This window comes from Lolium perenne, chromosome 7 (genome assembly GCF_019359855.2).
Source record: "Lolium perenne isolate Kyuss_39 chromosome 7, Kyuss_2.0, whole genome shotgun sequence".
NCBI lineage: Eukaryota > Viridiplantae > Streptophyta > Magnoliopsida > Poales > Poaceae > Lolium > Lolium perenne.
In genome coordinates, this window is record NC_067250.2 from 261,081,944 (window position 1) to 261,088,638 (window position 6,695).

Below are 6,695 nucleotides of genomic sequence, written 5' to 3' on the forward strand. Positions count from 1 at the left end.
GTTGAAAATGCATTTTTCAAATGTTAAAAAATTCTGAAATAAAAATATCCGGGTACGTACGCATGTTCCATGTGTGAGTAGAAAGTTTTCGCGGAGAAACCACTTTTTTATTTCAGAATCTAAAAAGATAAAATACGTCACATATATACTGCTATATAGCCCTGCAAAATTTCACTTTTTTGCCGAGACAAAATAAAAGATTTTTTCGTCACGAAACTCATGTCCAGGGCACATATTTGAGATCATCTGGAAAATCATTTTGTGTTTTGATTTTTAAAACATGTTTTGAGATCACAAACGGAACTTTTCAAAAAGTGGGTTCACATGCCCCCATGTTCCATATATGCATTCTCCTGTACAAGCTTGTTAGATAGTTATTTTGGACATGGTTGAGTAATATTTTGGACAAGGCTGACTATAGTTTTTTGGATTTTGGGGCTAACTATAGTCGTGTGTGGCCGAAGTGTATAAGTAGAATGGCCTACTTTATGTAAGAATGCAGAATTTGAGTATCAAATGCTATAAAATTTCATTGCTATGTGACTCAAAATTGCATCTTTTGCCTGTATAATATGTTCTTTTTATAATGCTTTGGTTCAGATCCCTTGTATAATCAGTATAATCAGTTTGTTGTTGGTTATATCTTGCCCAGGTTCTATCTTGCTCAATCTGTATATTGCTCCAATATGTATGTATGTTGCTCCAATCTGTATGTTGCTCATTTATTGCCCAGATTTTTCCAGATTTCTGTTAACACGCTGAGGTATATTGTCAGAGTGCTCAATTTTTTTGCCAAATTGATGTTGTTTTGGTAAACTGAAACTGCAAACATGTTCTACCGTGAGTGTTAACTGAACTGCTGTTTTTCCAGTTATGCTGCTCTTGCTTCGTTCATGTGAGGTTGCAAGGCGCTGGATCCCCATCCACCAGCGGAAAGGAAGGGCAGACGGTGCGTCAGCATGCAGTCCAAGTGCTCCGTCGGAGTTGGAAGGAGCGAGCATGTGGAGCTCTGGGCGGAGGCCGCCGTCGCGGCCGTCTTCTCCGGCGCTTCGTCGTGGCCGTTTTCTCCGGAGCTTCGTCGCAGCTAGAGGTAGGCGGAGGGAGATTGCGTGTGCCGCCCCGAGAGCTCCTTCGTCGCCGGAGGTGGGCGCAGCGGCGGCGGCCGGACCAGCAAGCTCTGCCGGTCTGCCCCAAGAGCTGTGCGCAAGGACGAGGACGAAGGGCTGGGCTCGTTTCTGGCTGCTGCGTTCTGCTTTGACCCGTGCCTTGCTGCTGTTGTCCATTGGATTGATTTGAACGGTGGATTAGAGGGCTCGGGGCACGCTGTAACTTGTAATAGACAGGGCACTGGATCTCAGTCCCTTATGGCGCCCGCACCTAATCCAGACCGATCCGTTCGTTGGAGATTCGCGCAACAGGGCCCACACGGACAGGCGTTTGACCCCTACCTCCGGGGGGATACGCCTAGGCCAAATAGCAATACGCACGGTGAGCCCGACAGCGCGTCGGCGGATACGGGGCGTCCTTGCCGTCCTTCGCGACTGCCTCGCCGTACATGGACGGCATGGAGCTGCCATGGACCCCCATCCGCTGCTCCCACTCTCGCATTTCAATTTTGAATCTCACGGGCTACCTTTCCCCTTCCTCCATCTTCGTCAAGACGGCAGAGCTCGCCGTTCGCCGCATCTGGAAGAGAGCTGGGAAGGGAGGATTCGAGTGGCCGGGCGCTCATAGATGATGATGGGCGGAGAATTTGAGGGATTCACCGACCTGCTCATCAGGTAAGACATCAAATCCCGCCCCTCCCCCTCTCCCCGCTCGTCTTTTCCATCCCCTTGTGTTGATTTGGTTCAATTTGGTACCAGATTGTCAAGGCCAATCCACGAATTTGGCGCCTGATTTGTTACCAAGCATTCCGATTCATTCTTCCGAGACAAGCGCCCACACTTCGCCGTCCAGCTTGAGTTTTGATTCCAGCGTGCGAGTGACTGATCCATGGCAAGCCGGATTTGGGGAGGACGGAGACTGCAGCAACGAGCCAGTACACGATGGCGTCGATTCGCCCTTTTCAGCAGAAGTTGTCTTCTCAGCGCCAGAGTTGCAGAATGAATCACCCACGACTGCTGATTCGCATATGCCGCCGTCAAGCGAGTCCCCTCCATCAGAGCGCACCTGGAATCTGAGGTTAGTCGCCCAAAAGTTTGCTTGATTACTGGTTTTCGAAACGAGTCTGCCAAATCTAGACACCCCTTTTTCTGCAGTCATTCTTATTTCTGAAATGGTTATTGGCATAGATGGCGAGCTAACAATGACCATATTTGTGATAGTTTACTATGAATAAGCCTGAGAACTTTGGGGCAATAAGCAAGCTCGCGTGGTGCCCTGACTGTCTTGCATCTCAGGTGTGTAGTAATGGCTGTAAGAATGTGGAATTTTTATTAATGAGGTTTAGTTAATATTTGTATGATAGGTATGGAGTTCCTTAGAATGCAGCAAAAACTAATGTAGGAGTCTGCACCAATTCTACATATGTTTTTCCAAGAATCATGGCTGTATGAATGGGACACTGTGAAGGAAACTCATACAGTTTGTCGCTTGTCTTTTGACTTATCGCAGCTGTCATATATAAGTTGTGGCATACAAAACTGGAAACTCGATTATCGCTCAGGGCACCATTAGTACGTTCCCCGCTTTATCTGTCTGTAAGTATTAGGTGCCATGGATATGTTTTACTACTGTTTGTAAGATAGATGTGCTAGATGCAGTTACTATCATGAGACCATTCGCTAAAAAAATATTCGTTGTGCCTGACAAGTTCCACATTAAGCTAAATTGTGCTGTAGCCGAAGGTAATTGGTAGCGATAGCTGATAAAAGTTGCCATCTAGTCAAATTCAGGGTGTGGGCATTTCTTTGATTTCTACAGCTGAATTTTGTGTTGCAAATTGTGTAGAACAAGACACCTCAGACAATATCTAGAATTTAAAAGCCCCCCTTTGTCATGCAATATTAATTTATCCCGATTGTCTTGGTACTATCTGAATATGGCATATATCCAGATGATACACTTAAGCACTGGTTGTTGGGGTTTAAAATAAACAGAGCAAAGTAAGGCAAAAATATGCGGTATTTTTTTTGTAATACTGCTCTCTCCTTCTGATTCGTGCTCCTTCATGCCTCCTGTATTAGATTGGTCAAACCTTTTACTGCTCTAACTATTACCTCAGAAGAATCTGGACTCATAAATAATCATTTTGCATCTATCATACATATGGTCATGATTATTCACTTATCAGCACTAGGACACGTAGTTGTATCCAGTGAAAATATCAAACTTCTGTTCAAAGAGCACATCTACAACTTCTTGTGAATCTAGAATGCTCGAAATTTATGTTGTGAATATATAATTTATACGTTGAGCTCTTTTTCTGTTGTTGAAATATGGCAGTTTTACCACTCTGTATAATTTTGTTGCCGTAAAAGAATGATTCTTGAGATATGTGTGCATCATATTAGATTTGTGGGCTGCAATGGTATCTCCAATCTAATGCTGGTGGGCTAGGTTCCATGTGAAATCAGCAAGAGGAAAACTGATTATGGTATGCATTATGCTGGTTACGAGTTAGAGTTAAACCAAGCTGCTCACACATGTTTTTTATTATATATGCTTGTTGCGATCCTTTCATGTATATTCTTAACATTTATTTAGTTTCCTTGTAGGCACTCAATCAGGTCTGAGCAAAGTTTTCTGATGGAGACGTGGACGTTTCTCTCACCGAGGCACGGAGGATGGCTGGTGGTGGTGCTTGCCATGCCCTCAAGAGCCAGCCTCCCAAGCTGTTGCTGGTGCTTGCCTCCCTGCCGGAGCTGCTGCTCCTAATGCCGTCCACCACTATGTCCTGCTGCTGCCGATTAACTTCCAACCGCTCTTGACAGTGAGATCCATCTCCTATTTGTAATCCTTCTAAATTTTGTTTCTTCTTTTTATCATGCTGAATGTGTTAGCAGTGGAAAACATGCATATAGTTGTTTCTTCTTTATTACATCCTACTACTCTTGCCTCCATGGATTTTATTCCTCCTCGAATTATTTTGATCATCAATATAGTTGTTTTCTCATGATATCCTCATGTAGAAGATTCATATATTTCCGTGTTTCTTTCAGCATGGACCATATGGAAGGAAGCATAGAAGATGTGAGGCATTTTTGGTGATCTGAGAGAGAACGATATGGCAGGGAACTTAGTATGAATTTTGAAAATGGTGAACAATAGGATATGACATGTGATAAGTTGTGATTTCTCAAATACTTAACAATTATGACATGATTTTGGTGACCCCTATTCAGAATAGGGCATCTACAATGCTCTCTTTTTATGTGTAAATATGGATGTGTTTGGGTTAACTTGGGACTTCATTTGATATTTTGCTAATTTGATGACGGTCCATTTTGATGTTTACATTCAGAGGTTTGGCATTATATTAGCTTGAATGGAAATATCATACTGCATTGATAGAGATTGAATGGCAATATTTATGTTTCGATTGATATTGCGATTGAATGCCAATATTTATGTTTGGATGTTTGGACATTTAGATGGTGAGGCTGCCACCGCTGGTGCCGGTGGTGGCCCCTAGGAGATCCCGGTGTTTAGGGTTTTTTTTGGAAACAAAGAACTTTTCAATTACTATATGGAATGATCACTTAAGGTGACACATAAGGATACCTTGGTGGATGGCTGAATGATCGTATGAGTGAAATATAGGTTAAGGAAACTACGGGGAAAATATAGGATCTTGTTCGGTGGTTAAAGAACCTTATAGGGTAAAATATATGATACCTACAACTGTGATGTGACCGCTAAAGAATTATATGGAACATATATGTTAATAAAGAATTATATGGAACATATATGTTAATGATACCTTATTTGGCGGCTAAATGATTTTATGGGCCAAATATAGGATACCTACAACCGTAATTACTAGATCAAGAATTCGATGGATATTTCGTAACGAATGGTTACTAGCAACCGAAGGGTTACTATGTGTCAAGTGTCGGATCACTTTGTTATTGCGTAGGGTTTCGGTTACTTTTGTTGCATGCAAGGATACGAATGGATAGAAGTGGATACTATAGATGACGCGTGACGATCGGTTACTTTGTTATCGTGTACGGTTTATGTTCCTTCTTTTGCATGCAAAGATACGAATGGACAGAAGTGGTTACTAGCGCAACATCTGGCTTTATAGATGGCCGATAAAAGTTACTCTAGGTGAGGCGCAAGGATACAATGGGCATACCGATACGAAGTTAAGTATAGGCAACGGACGCAACTATCTGTCTTATAGGATCCCTTTGACGTTGTGCGAGGATACCCTGCGCGCAAGGAAAGCATCATGGTCATGTATACCCTGCTTTCGTGGCTTGATCGGTGGGCGATAGTACCTCTGATAGGATCGTTTTGAGAGTGTGTGAGGATACCTTGACAGAAAGGATAGCATCCGGGGCATTCGTAGCGTATGGTTTCGAGCAACCGAAGTGTTACTATGTGTCAAGCGTCGGATCATTTTGTTACTGCGAAGGATTTTAGATAATTTTGTTGCATGGAAAGATACAAATGGACATAAGTGGTTACTATAGATGACCCGCGACGATACCACGTGCAAGAGGAAATAGTGCATCGGATAAGATCGTTTTGATTGTGCGCAAGGATACCTTTGACAACAAGGTAAGCATCCGGGTCATGCATATCGAACGACTACTATTGTGACTCGGTCGGTGGGCGAGGATACATTGCATACAGAATGGTTACTAGCGCAACATGTAGTTGTAAGAATGGCCAATAGTTTTGACAGTGTGGGAGGATACCTTTCGACAGCAAGGCAAGCATCCGGGTCATGCATATCGAACGACTAGGATTGGTCAGCGATAGTACCCCGGATAGGGTCATTTACAGAGTGTGCGAGGATACCTTGACAGCAAGGATAGCATCAGGGGGCATTCGTATCGAAAGTTACTAGCAACCGAAGTGCGAGGATACCTTGACATCAAGGATACCCTGCTTTCGTGGCTTGATCGGTGGGCGATAGTACCTCGGATAGGATCGTTTTAAGAGTGTGCGAGGATACCTTGACAGAAAGGATAGCATCCGGGGCATTCGTAGCGAATGGTTTCGAGCAACCGAAGTGTTACTATGTGTCAAGCGTCGGATCACTTTGTTACTGCGTAGGGTTTCAGTTACTTTTGTTGCATGCAAAGATACGAATGGACAGAAGTGGTTACCATAGATGACCCGCGACGATACCACGTGAACGAGGAATAATACATCGGATAGGATTGTTTGGATATTGTGCGAGGATACCTTTTGATAGCAAGGTAAGCATCCGGGTCATGCATATCGAATGGCGATGATCCGTGGGCGATATTACCTCGGATAGGGTCAATTTCAGAGTGTGCGAGGATACCTTGACAACAAGGATAGCATCCGGGGCATTCGTAACGAATGTTTACTAGCAACCGAAGGGTTACTATGTGTCAAGTGTCGGATCACGTTGTTATTGCGTAGGGTTTCGGTTACTTTTGTTGCATGCAAGGATACGAATGGATAGCAGTGGATACTATAGATGACCCATGACGATCGGTTAATTTGTTATCACGTACGGTTTCAGTTCCTTCTGTTGCATGCAAAGATAC

At 43.6% G+C, this 6,695-nt stretch overlaps 1 long non-coding RNA gene across 5 annotated transcripts; it reads left to right on the forward strand.

The window, feature by feature from the left end:
- The first annotated feature begins 1,482 nt into the window (after nt 1-1,482).
- LOC127313042 (uncharacterized) lies at nt 1,483-4,403 on the forward strand. Of its 5 annotated transcripts, none has more exons than XR_011748997.1 (6): nt 1,483-1,781; nt 1,866-2,184; nt 2,328-2,702; nt 3,516-3,598; nt 3,720-3,934; nt 4,164-4,403. It is a non-coding gene; the product is annotated as an uncharacterized lncRNA (long non-coding RNA). The 5 variants fall into 5 exon arrangements; XR_011748995.1 differs by having other exon boundaries at nt 2,328-2,402; nt 2,617-3,598; XR_011748994.1 differs by having other exon boundaries at nt 2,328-3,598; nt 3,709-3,934.
- Nucleotides 4,404-6,695: the final 2,292 nt, after the last annotated feature.